Below are 14,195 nucleotides of genomic sequence, written 5' to 3'. Positions count from 1 at the left end.
AAGACATAAACATGTGCTAGATTTCTTTCAACTTCCCCCTGACTCTTCTCTTATTTTTTAGAGAAAAAACTTTTTCCTAATATGCAGTCAGAGAATGACTTCTGATTAGTTGTTGCTCTTTTTTTTTTTAATGGTCAACTCCAAATAAATCTTAGGATACTGAAATATTTAATTAAAAGACTTATTAGAGGATTAACACAACATATCTCTACAAAATAATCTATTTCATTATACACTACAATAATAAGCAATCTAACTTTGTTTTAAGGTTCCTTTACTGAGAAAATCAGCTAGCAAACCTTTAAAAAATACTGGTGCCAGATAATATGCTAGGTATTGGGCCTACACTAATAAATTTAAAAACTAGTTTTTATTTTATTTAGGAAAATCATGTGTATATGACTGTCACACTGTCCAATAGAGTAACCAATCTTATTTTGAACATCTCTTATTGTTACGATGTTTTTCCTTGTCTTCCAGTCATTGCTACTGGTCTCTGTGAAGCAGAACGAGTTCACTCTCTCTTCATTATAATAATTCTCCAAATGCTTAAGGAAAACTTCCACCTCTTCCTTCAACTTCAGTTTCCAATTTTTTTTCATTTGGAAAATAGCACTGATATACAGGGTCCCCTGTCAGTAAACCCCTTAGGTTTGAATTAATTTTTTAAAAATTTTTAAATAAATCAGATATTGGTGCCATTCTGTATACTGAGAGAACTTAGGTTTGAAGAAAAAGTCTATTGCTGAAATCTGTGATATTCTGGGGAATATTTGCTCTCTGACTCCCATTCATCTCTAAAATTTGGGATTTAATGACATAAATTTTAAGTGCTATTTCACTAAAAATTCTATCATGGCATGAACCTATTCTTTGCACTAACAGCACAGTCTTAAATCATTACTCACAAGACAAGTTCCTTTTTGTTGATTCATTTATTGATTCCCTTGCTGATTTTTGTTTCCCATTAATAAGTCCATTTGTACCCATCAGTGCAAAAAGTAAAATTTTTCTTAACCTTTCATTTTTATATTCTGTTTCAGTTACTAGATAGTCATCTACTCGGATTTTGGTGTATTAATGGTTAGTGGATCTGTTCTGCATGGCTACATACCTCTTTCACAACCAGTGAAATATCCATTGACTTGTTTCACCCAAGATACATCACCCGCCAACAGAAACCTGGAACGCAGTAGTTATTTAATAAATACTTCATGAAATTATATAGCAAACTAGTAAAATTGCAACTTATTTTTGACTGGGCAATTGCAATGGCATGTTCATATGAAATTCATTAAACTTCACAGGTGCTTCAGGGACATGGCCTCCTGGGGACCGAGAAAACCATAAAGCCTCACTCTAGGCAGAGTTAGCATGAAAAAGCCACAGATTCTTTTTTCTTCCAGAAAGCCAGGTAACATTGTGTGTTGTGATCTTCTCATTGCACTGTATATACAAAGTATGGAACTTAAGCACCTAAATTCAGCAAGCCCATCACTAAGTCCACTGTTGGGAGCAATAGGACAATTTAGGGGTGATGTGGAGAATTCTCTCAAATTGTAATGCCACAAAGCTCTCATAGCAGAACCATCAGCTGAAATTTGCTGGCCATGAGAATATTCAAAGAAGCTTTGTGCAATCAGGGATTCAAAATAGTTTTTGTAAAGGGAGGGTGATCACTAATCACTAATATTAATGGGATACAAGTGATCTTTCAGATCAATGCTATGCAAAGGGACATCATCTGAGGAAGAAGCCTTTTTTTAAAAAAAAAGTCCTTTCTAGTGCCTGGCGAAGAAAGCTATTAAAAACTCTAAGATTCTATACCTAGCTCAACTCAATAATCTAAGCAGAAAAAATACTTTTCTTTCTGACAAGGCAATGGGAAGGAAGACTAGAGAGAATGAGTAAACATATGGAGTCTCCCTGGATGTCACAATATTAATAATTGCAAGATGGAGAGAGAAAAAAAGAACCTGGACCTTTCTCTAGTACTGGGCCATCACTTTGAAACTATTAGTCAAAGAAAATGGAGCCAAAATCAGCAGATTAAAGACCAGCACAGAGTTACTTGGAAAAGAGGTGGATAGATTTTAATCCCATCACTTCTGAATCTCAAAGCCAATTTGATACCATAATTGATACCAATTTTCCATAAGGACTTCTTACGTGCTCTGTTGTTCTTCAAGATTCTACTATAATTTTTGGCCCATTTTTTAGTTAAAATTTATTCAAAATATTATCCTCTCCTTTCCCTTGGGGATTAATAATTCTATAATCCACTCTGTTTTCTAAATAAACCACATTAATTTTCTCTTGGTGACACAATATTGATATTCTATAATATGGCATGCTATATGATATAACACAAAATCATACGATATTCTTGTGCCTCAATTGTAATTAATGTCAAAGTTCCTGATCATTTAATTTAAAACATTTCTATAAAACAACTACCTAATTACTGTTGCAAAAATGACTTAAAGAAGGTTTTTCTTTTATTCTTGAATTATTTTCCTTAGATGAAAGTAATGATTAAGTTGAATGAAACCTCATGGAGCCGGGTGACTGAATTCATTCTCTTGGGCATCACAAATAAACCAGAGCTTCAGTGTTCCCTTTTTGTTTTGTTTTTCCTCAACTGCATGACCACAGCTCTTAAAAACCTGGACCTGATCATCTTAATTAATGTGGATTCTCACTTCCAACCTCCCATGGACTTTTTGTTTATTATTTCAAATAGTTTTTTACTTGATTCTCTGGGATTCTCTAAATGAATTATCATATCACCTTCACAGAGTTATAACTTAGTTTCTTCTTTCCCAATGTTAATTCCTTCAATTTCTTTTTCTTCTCTTATTGTTAAATTTAACATTTCTAGTACCATATTGAACAAGATTGCTGGTAATGCACATACTTGTTTCACCCCTAATCTTATTGAAAATCCATCTGGCTTATCCCCATTGCATGTAATGATTGCTGATGACTTTAGGTAGACACTACTTATTATTTTATTGTAGGCTCCATTTAGTCCTATGCTCTACAGTGTTTCCTTTCTCTAATTATTTGGCAATTATGGGGTGCACCCATCCACCCACCTAGTAGTTTCTCCTGAGTGTCTGAGGTGGGCCTATCTGGGACTCCTCTGATCCTGCACGGGTCCCCTTCAGCCACAAGAAGCACCCCCCTTGCAACTTTCCTAGCCTCATGGGCTAGGAGACTGTTTACCCTTTCTTCTGATACCACTGTTCAGGATTTTTCCTGGGGACATATTCTCTAAGTTTTTCAAGGTCAACAAGAGGAGATGGATAATATTTCTCGATTGCTCCATGATCTTGATTCCCAGAAGTTCAAGTAGGTGACTTAGAGACATTTTATCTGTGGGGTCGTAGCATTAGGAGTGGGTGATGCAGTTACCTGGGGTTCTGAGGTTCTCTCTCATTCACTTCTACTGGACAGTTAACTTGTTTTTCATGATTTTCCTACAACACTCTCATATTCTCAATTTTTGCTCTACTTCTCTCACTTGATATTCAGAAATCTTTTTTGGGCTCTTCCATGGCATGAGATCAATTCATATTTTCTTGGAGGCTTTTCACGTTCAAGCTTTGTATGTGTTGTCTTCTGTTTGTATATTTTGGACTTCCTTGTCACCAAAGTAAGATTCTGTAGTCTGAATCTGTTGGGGTTTTTTGCTCATTTCCCCAATTATTTACTTGACTTTTGAGGCCTTTGTCAAGGTAGTTCTCTGCTTCCATTTGGGGTGGGGGTTGTAATGCCAGCTGCTCAAAAGCCACACAATCTGTGAGTTTTGAGCTCCAAAAGTAGCAGCTGCCTCTGGACCTACTACTAAGGTTCCTGCTGGCTCCTATACCCCTCTGCGGGCCTGGGACTGGGTCAGACCACTCTGATCTCTCACACAGGTCCCATAGTTTTTTTTTCCCATTGACTTCAATTTTTCCTTGGCATTTTGGGATTTTGAAGTCTTGACACTACCATAGGTATCAGAGATTCAGTCCCCAAAAGGCCTGTTTAGGTGCCAGCTGTGCAAGCAGGGCTCACCCTGTGCAGGGCTCTGCTCCCACCCCAGGGTGATAGATGCTTCTCCTCAAATTTCCAGGCTGTCATGGCCTGGATATTTGATTCACTCCTTCATTATCTAGGTCCTGCAGCTCCATTATTTTTCCAAAGCCTTTCTTTACAGTTATTTTCCTGGATTTAGGAGAGGAGCTCTAGAAAGTCCATGTTTTAACTCAGTCATCTTGGCCCTTCCCTCTTCAGGATCAATTGTTTCAAAATAAGTTTGAATTAGTAAAATTGACAAGGGCTATTTTGTTTTTGTTTTTTGTAATATGTGAACCATTTTTTAAAAAAACTAATAAACAACATGAAAAATCTGGGTAGCAAAAAACATTCATGTCCATGCTTCCACTTTTTTTCCCCAGACAGGTGTTACTGGTGTTCTAATACCAACCTTCTTTTACAAGAGCATGGCATAATTGAGGAAGCAATGATCAGTCAATAGATCACATCTATAATCTACTATGTATTCCCTTTTTAAGTGGATTATTTCCTCCACTATTTTTATTAGCATGTGTGATCAGGAGTGCCTGTGTTCCTGGAATGTTGCCAATGCTGCCATGGAAGGGGAAGAGGAAGGGTCATGTGAATAACTCTCCCTTTGTCCAAAAATTCAAAATGATCAACATCATTCATTACTGGTTAAAGAATACCAAAAATCATTTTTAAAAGCTGCATAAGCAATAATCTAGAAGAATTGATCTAGATAGCTTACTATTCAATAAAGTAAAAAACAAGAATTTCTTTGATAAGAGGTCATTTTTTTTAAAAAAAGAAACACATTAAAGGAGGTTGGAAGAAATTAAGGGTAGATTAACACTTTTTTAGAATGATGGTTAGGTGACACAGAAGAAAGAGCCCCAGTCCAGGGAGTCACAAGTTAAAATTCAGGGAGCTAAAGTTCAGCCAGAAATTTTTAAAAGATGTGTCACCCTGGGCACGTCTTCTAACCACTACCTTAGTTTACTTATGCGTAGAATGAGGGCAATTATAGAAACTACCTACCAGAATTGTTATAAATATCAATGAGAAAAAAAGTGTAAAGTTCTTAATAAATTTCTAATCACAGAATACATATTTAAAATGATATTTTTACTTTTGTTATAATCATCATTAACTTTATTCCATAAGAAATGCAGAATGGATTTATGACCAAAATATAAATGGCACATAAAGAAACAAAAATAGAAGAGAACAAAATGAAGTACTTACTATGGGTATGGTTGTCAAACAAGCAATTAACAGGAACAAAGAATTTTGTCATTTCCACTGTGACAGGCATGGGACATACACAAACACAAATGAATAAAATAATGAAGAAAGAAAGAAAAGAATGAAGAAAAAGAATGCGGTTTTGTGTGGTAGAGCCAGGACTTGAGCTTTTACCTTCACTATTCTAAGGCCAGCCTTCTATCCGTAATGAAACACCCATCTTTTGATTGTCTTTCACTTCTAAACATAAATAATAAACAATTAAAATAAAGAGAGGCTGATATTTTTTTCTAAATGTGCTGCATGTTCCCTGAAGAGGGATTGAACAAGGATGGGTAGACTGGACATGCTTGGAATGTGACTGTGGCTGGTGATCACAATACTACAATGATCAACTGATGACACCATTAGACTGAACAGTAATCACTTCAAAAAGGTTGTATTAGGCACCAATGAAACCATTCCATATGCACAATGCCTTCACTTTGAATCAAATTGCAGTAATTTTTAAAGTAAAGTATTTACAAATTGGAAAAAGAAGCTATTGTTATTACTGTTGGAAGGGTCTGGGTGGACTGCATATTTGTTTTTCCTTAAAGGGAATTGTTAGGCATCTATGTATTGGTGAGTATTAATTCATTGCTCAAACCTACAATGAGGAAAAGGTTGTTAAACACATTTCTCTGCAGAATTGTAGGGAGTACTTTGCTAGCATTTAAATCATTATCAAATCTAAATGCTTACCAATACTATAAGTCAGAAGACACAATTATTTTGCTATCATACAATCAGGCCTCACGGATTTAATGTTTCAATATGTATGAGGACACTATGTTTGGAAATAAATTAATTTGTTAGTAAAACAAAGAAACTCTTCATTTTAAACATGATTTTTTAAAATAATTAGAATCAGGAAGAAACAAGCAAAAGTCATAAAACTGTGTTTAATTTTGGTCCTTTAGGGAAAACAAAGATTATCAATACATAAGATGTAACTAATGCCTTTTGGTAGCTTCCATCCGTGACTTCTGCCGTTCCTTTTTTTTTTTATTTTTTGAGGTTCTAAATCATGTGTCCTGTCTCCTTCCTGATGATTTCTTCCAATTCACCGTCATCTAAGAGCCACATACTAAACATCTGCTATGCTGGGAACTGGAACAGGCACTGAGAATTAGGAGGTAATTGCAAAATTGTCCTTGCCCTGAAGAAACTGGTGTTCTACTGAGAATAATCAACACACGCATAACTCTGAGAAGGAACAATATCCTTAAATGACAAAAGGAAAATTATGGATCTAACACCATGCACATATTAACCAAGAACACTGATGGTTGATCAAGAACATTGATCAGATGAACACAGTATTGTTTTCTTGAGATTCCCTACATACAAGGATTTGAGATCAGTGAGAAAACTACTTTTCAGACAGAATAGCAACTTCTGTTACTTTATTTTATTGTCTGAGTCATGCATCAACTCTTGCCTGACCGTAATTTAAGAGTACTGACTTGATATCTAGTTGCACAGGACATAGAATGCTGGTCCTGGAGTATGGAAGACTCATTTTCTTAGTTCAAATCTGGTCTCTGACACTAATTGTGTGACAGTGGGCAATTCACTTAACTTACTTGTATCAGATTCCTCACCTTCAAAGTTAGCTGTAGGAGGAAATAGTAAAGTATTTCAGTGTCTGTGCCAAAAACGAACCAAAAGACATAACTATGTGGTGGCATGAAAACTCAGATATGACTAAAAATGGCTGAACTCATGTGACTTAAAAATATCTCAGTGATTCTTCACTCAATCTATCTGTTCCAATTCTCACTCTGCTAAGCCAGACTTCTATTAAGTAAATTATACTAATTGATCATAAAATTATAAATGTTGAAAAAATAGAGTAGACTGCCTCTAAAATTATTTTTTTAGTTTTTCTGACACTTTTATGTTCCACAGTTCAAAGGCCTACAATGTCACCTATAAAATATTGGCACTTAAAAGTGTTTATTGTTGATGTTTACACATGTTCAACTTTTTGTGACTCCATTTGGTTTTTTCCGACAAAGTAGTTTGTCATTTGTTTTTCTTCATCTCTTTTACAGATGAGGAAACTGAAATTAACACGATTAAGTGATTTGTCCATGTTCTCATACATATTAAGGATCTGAGACCAGATTTGAACTTCAGATCAAGCATTCTGTAGGGTGCACCAGCAAGCTACCCACAAAAAAGTTGAGATTTTTATACAAGTATAGTTTTAAACAATTATAAAAATACTAATAACTCAGATATAAGAAGAGCCATGTTACTAAGAAAAAACATAGCAATATATAAAAATTTGAAAAGATCAGTTCCTTGATCAGTCAAAATACCAAACAAGTATTTCATATAGTAAAATAAAAAAAAAAACAAATAAAATTCTTCTAGAGGAACAAATCCTTAAACATAGCAATTGAATGAAAAAAAAATTAAGAATGGTAACCTAGAAATACAAGATTTGATACTATTGTACAAAGCAGGAATCATCAAAACAGTCTAGTACAAGCTAAGAAATAAAGTGTTGGATCAGGGAGATAAATGAGGTACACAATGTACAGTAGTAAATGACAGTAGTAATCTAGTGTTTGATAAATACTAACTTAAAAGTTTTGGGGATAGTAACTTACCATTTTTAAAAAATTGCTTAAAAAGCTGGGAAGCAGTTTGACAGAAAGTAAGCATAGAGCAGCATTTCATACAACATGCTAATATAAAGTAAAAATCGGTTTATGTTGTAGACATAAAGTATAAAGAAATTAAGGGAGCATAAAAAAGTTACTTGTTAGGTTCTATGGATAAGGGAATATTTTTTGACCAAATGAGAGATAGCTTAATGAGAGGTCAAATATGCAATTTTGACTATACTAAATTTAAAAAGTTTTAAACAAAACCAATGGACTAAAAATAAAATGGCAAACAATGTGATGGCAAAAATATTGTGTCACAAATTTTGTTGTTGTTTGTTTGCCTTGTTTTAACAATTTTTTTTTGATAATTCAGTGGTGCCAAACAAATATAAACATAACTATAAGGCTGCCTATTGACTTAGAAAACCACAAATTAACATTATCTTTACTTTAGTGTGGGGCAGCTAGACAGTCAGGCTTGGAGTCAGGAAGACTTGAGTTCAAATCTGGCCTCAGAAACTTAATAGGTATGTGAGCAGGTGCAAGTCCCTTCATACTTTTTGCCACAGTTTCCTCATCTGTAAAATGAGGTGGAGAAGGAAATGGCCAAACACTTCAGTAATTTGCCAAGAAAACACCAAACACTTGAAATGACTCATCAGCAACAATTTATATTTTGTATATAGAAATATAACTCTGATGAGAAGCAAAAAAAAAATGTTCAAAAAGTAATCTTTGGAGTTAGTATAAGTAAAGCGAACTTAACTACTCACCTACATCTAAAATTCATAGTTCTCATTCAGCTAGGGACAGTTTGAGGTCACAGTAGTTGGAAATAACTGAGCAACAAAAAACATGTTGCATTTCAAAATTTATTATGTTAAACATTTGCCAATAATATTTTCATCTGGTTCAGGTACAGTCAAATTTTATAACTTGACTCTTTGGGGATAAACTCTTTTCCTATTCTATTCAATTCCTTCTGAATCGTTACATATCAGCCTTCCCAGTTTTCTCTGAACCATTTCCTATTCATTTTTTATAGCAAAATGGTATCCCATTATATTTACATATTACAACTACTTAGCTATTCATAAATTAATTAGTACTTCATTAGTTTCTAATTCTTTGCCTCCACAAAATGAGCCACTATACATTTTTGAACAATCTAATTTCTTTTGCTCTTTCTTTGATCATTTGGGTCTCTTCGTTTTACTAAAGAGGAAACTGGACCTCATAGAGGATCTTGCTGAAGGTTTCATAGCTAGTTAGTGGCAGAGCCTATCTCTAAGTCAAGGGCTCATTACATGGAATCTTTTACCTAGAAGGAGTTTGAAGGATCGTCTGCTCTAATCCCTACTTTAAGCAAGAAAAGCATCTCTATTATCCCTGACAAGTCCTCATCTGGTCTCCATTTCATAAAATGTTAGAATCTGAGGAAAGTCAGAGGTGATTTAATCCAATCTGTACCTAAATAGAAATCCTCTCTACTATATTATGAATTTAATTTTTTAAAATTAATTTATTTAAGTTTTAACATTCATTTTCACAAAATTTTAGGTTCCAAATTTTCTCCCCATTTGTCCCTCCCCCTGCCCCCAAAACACCGAGCATTCTAATTGCGCCTATCACCAATCTGCCCTCTCTTCTATCATCCCTCCCTTCCCTTGTCCCCATCTTCTCTTTTGTCCTGTAGGTCCACATAACGTTCTATACCCCTTTACCTGTATTTCTTATTTCCTAGTAGCAAGAACAGTACTCGACAGTTGTTCCTAAAACTTTGAGTTCCAACTTCTCTTCATCCCTCCCTCCCCACCCATTCCCTTTGGAAGGCAAGCAAGTCCATATAGGCCATATCCGTGTAGTTTTGCAAATGACTTCCACAATAGTCGTGTTGTGTAAGACTAACTATATATCCCTCCATCCTATCTTGCCCCACCTTGCTTCTCTTCTCTCTTTTGATCCTGTCCCTCCCCAAGAGTGTTGATTTCAAATTGCTCCCTCCTCCCATTGCCCTCCTTTCCATCCTCCCCCCCACCCTGCTTATCCCCTTCTTCCCCACTTTCCTGTATTGTAAGATAGGATTTCATACCAAAATGAGTGTGCATTTTATTCCTTCCTTTAGTGGAATGTGATGAGAGTAAACTTCATGTTTTTCTCTCGCCTCTCTTCTTTTTCCCTCCACTAAAAAGTCTTTTTCTTGCCTCTTTTATGAGAGATAATTTGCCCAATTCCATTTCTCCCTTTCCCCTCCTAATATATTTCTCTCTCACTGCTTAATTTCATTTTTTTAAGATATGATCCCGTCCTCTTCAATTCACTCTGTGCTCTGTGTGTGTGTGTGTGTGTGTGTGTGTGTGTGTGTGTGTAATCCCACCCAGTACCCAGATACTGAAAAGTTTCAAGAGTTGCACATATTTTCTTTCCATGTAGGAATGTAAACAGTTCAACTTTAGTAAGTCCCTTATGACTTCTCTTTGCTGTTTACCTTTTCATGCTTCTCTTCATTCTTGTGTTTGAAAGTTACATTTTCTTTTCAGCTCTGGTCTTTTCATCAAGAATTCTTGAAAGTCCTCTATTTCATTGAAAGACCATTATTTCCCCTGAAGTATTACACTCAGTTTTGCTGGGTAGGTGATTCTTGGTTTTAGTCCTAGTTCCTTTGACTTCTGGAATATCCTATTCCACTCCCATCATTCCCTTAATGTAGAAGCTGCTAGGTCTTGTGTTATCCTGATTGCATTTCCACAATACTTGAATTGTTTCTTTCTAGCTGCTTGCAATATTTTCTCCTTGACCAGGGAACTCTGGAATTTGGCCACAGTGTCCCTAGGAATTTCTCTTTTTGGATCTCTTTCAGGCGGTGATCGGTGGGTTCCTTGAATACTTATTATGCCCTCTGGTTCTAGAATATTAGGGCAGTTTTCCTTGATAATTTCATGAAAGATGATGTCTAGGATCCTTTTCTGATCATGGCTTTCAGGTAGTCCCATAATTTTTAAATTGTCTCTCCTGGATGTATTTTACAGGTCAGTTGTTTTTCCATTGAGATATTTCACATTATCTTCCATTTTTTCATTTTTGTGGTTTTGTTTTGTGATTTCTTGGTTTCCCATAAAGTCGTTAGCCTCCATGTGTTCCATTCCAATTTTGAAAGAATTATTTTCTTCAGTGAGCTTTTGAACCTTCTTTTCCATTTGGTTAATTCTGCTTTTTAAAGCATTCTTCTGCTCATTGGGTTTTTGAACCTCTTTTTCCAATTGAGTTAACCTATTTTTCAAGGTGTTATTTTCTTCAGCATTTTTTGGGTCTCCTTTAGCAAGGTGTTGACCTGCTTTTCATGCTTTTCTTTCATCTCTCTCATTTCTCTTCCCAGTTTTTCCTCCACCTCTATTACTTGATTTTGAAAAGCCTTTTTGAGCTCTTCCATGGCCTGAGCCTATGGTACATTTATTTTGGATGTGTGGGATACAGAAGCCTGACTTCTGTGTCTTTCCCTGATGGTAAGCATTGTTCTACCTCATCTGAAAGGAAGGTAGGAATTATTTTTTCACCAAGAAAGTAACCTTCTCTAGTCTTATTTTTTTTCCCCTTTTCTGGTCATTTTCCCAGCCAGTGACTTGACTTCTGAGTTTTCTTTCCACACCCACCACGCCTCCAGATCCACCCAGCCAGCACTTGGGGTCTGAGATTCAAATGCTGCTTTCCAGCCTCAGGACTTTGGGAGGGGGCAGGGCTACTATTCAGTGTGAGATTAAGTTCAGGTGCTCAGTTTGGGGCAGGGCCGACACACAGGGCTCAGTTCCCTCAGCGGGTTTATGTGGAGACCTTCAACAATGCATCCGGGCTCCTGCCTGCTTGGGGAGGCCCTCTCCGCTGCCGCCCCCTCTGCTGCCACCCCCTCTGCTGCCTCCCGAGGGAGCCTGAGTTATGGGGACACCCCACTCCCCTCTCGGCACCCCCAAAAGTCTCTCTCACCAACCTTTGTCACCTGTGGGTGGAGGGATCTGTGCGGCTGCTGGAGATTCTGTCCCTGAAGCCTGCTGGGATCTGCTCCTTTTGGTGCCGTGCGGGCAAGGCAAGGCTGGGCTCAGCTCCAGGTCAGGTGCTCGATGGACCTTTCGTGTCAGGTTTTCAGGTCTCTCTGGATCAGAAATCTCGTCTGCTCCATTGTTCTGTAGCTTCTGCTGCTCCAGAATTTGATGGGAGTTCTTCTTTACAGATATTTTATGGGCTGTGGGTTTTGGAGCTAGCATATGTGTATCTTTCTACCCCACCATCTTGGCTCCTTTACATTATGAATTTTAAATGGTTATCCAGGTTTCTCTTGAAGACGCTCTGTGCCTCAAAACTCATCACCTTTGGGGGCTACTCAAGGACTTTTAGACAGCTTTCATCGTTAGGAAGTTTGTCCTTACATTTAACTGATAATACTTGACCTTTCCTCAACTTCATCCAATTCTCCTCTTTCTGCCCTCTAGGGTCAAGCAGAATAATCTCTTTCTTTGTCTACAAGAAACCTCTTAAATGTTTGAAGATAATCATTCCCTGTTGTCCCTCTCCCTTTCCAAAAGACTTATCAGTTTGATGACAAACATTCACAGTTCTTTCAATCCTTCTTCATATAAGACATGCTTTTGGATCTCTTCACCAACACATTTTTCATCAGCATATTCTTACGCCTCGTCATGATCAAGCTTGCCCCTTCTTTTCATGCTTCTCTTGAATCTGGTGTTTGGAAGTATAATCTTCTATTCATCTCTATTCTTTCATCAAGTATACTCTAAAGTTCACTATTTCATTGAATGGCCATGTTTTTCCCTGAAGGAGGATACTCAGTTTTGGTCGGTAGGTGATTCTTGGTTTTAATCCTAACTCATTTGATCTCTGGAATATGATATTTGACGTTCTCTGATCCCTTAACGTAGAAGCTGGTAGATCTTTTGGTATCCTGATTGCATTTCCACACTACTTGAATTGTTTCGTTTTTCGAAATTATTTTTATTTCTTTTCAGTGTTCTGCAAAAATTTCCATACATCACAGATGTTTTTCCCCTTCCTCCCCCTCTTACACCCCCTCCTTTTTCACTCCCTCCCTTAGACATTGTGCAGTCTTATATGGGTGTCTATTTTGAGGTTAGGTTTATCAGATTCAGAGAGGGGGAGGTTAAGGTACCCCACTAGTATAGTTTTGCTCTCTATTTCTTCCTGCATCGCCCTTAACTTCTCCTCTAAGAATCTGGATGCCATACCACTTGTAACATATATGTTTAGTCATGAAACTGTTTTGTTGTCTATGGTGCCTTTTAGCGGGATATGGCTTCCTCCCTTTTGTCTTTTGATTAGATCTATTTCTGCTTTTGCTTTGTGATGAGCAGTGCTTTGTGCTATTCTTGCTTTTTCTACATCAGGTGAAGCACAATATATTCTGCTCCAACCTTTTACTTTTACCCTGTGTGTATGCCCCCATTTCAAATATGTTTCTTGTAAAGAACATATTATTAGATTATGGTTTTTAATCCATTCTGCTATCCGTCTCCATTTTATGGCATAGTTCATCCCATTCACATTGACAGTTATGATTACTATCTATGTCTTTCCCTCCATCTTCTTTCCCCCTTTCATGTGTTTAATTCTCCCTTTTACCTTCCCCTCCCCAAAAGAATTTTAATTTTTGACCACGACCTCCCTCAACATTTCCTCCCTTTTTCAAGCCCCATCAGTTTTACTCCTCTTTGCCCTTACTACTTCTTCCCTCCCTTTTAGCCTCCCCTCCCTTTTCTTTCTCCCGTCCCCTCCTACTGCTTATGGAGCTAGTTAGATTTCTATACTTCAGTGAGTTTGTTGATCCCTCCTAGAACCAAATCTGATGAGAGTAAATCTCAAACAATGCTCATCTGCCTCTATTCTTTCCCTCTACTATAATATATTTTTGTGACTCTTCCTGTGAGGTAATAACCTTTTTCTGCCTCCTCCTTTTCATATCTCCCATTCCAATCCCTTCCCACCCTTAAATCACTTTGTGATCATGAAATCATTTACTTTAAACCCACTCCCTCTATGTCTGTACATCGCTTTTATATATCATAAAAAGTCAGCCCTCCACGCAAGTCATGTCATCATTTCTCTGATGGCACAGTCCTCTTCCACAAAGAAGGAAGAATGCACGTTATAACAAATATACATTTTCCAAGATTAACAAATATTATCTTTCCCCTGTAAGGATGTAAAGAGTTTGTC

Source organism: Notamacropus eugenii, chromosome Y, assembly GCF_028372415.1.
Source record: "Notamacropus eugenii isolate mMacEug1 chromosome Y, mMacEug1.pri_v2, whole genome shotgun sequence".
NCBI classification, from domain to species: Eukaryota; Metazoa; Chordata; class Mammalia; order Diprotodontia; family Macropodidae; genus Notamacropus; species Notamacropus eugenii.
The sequence above is the reverse complement of the archived record's forward strand: the minus strand, read 5'-3'. Positions refer to the sequence as shown.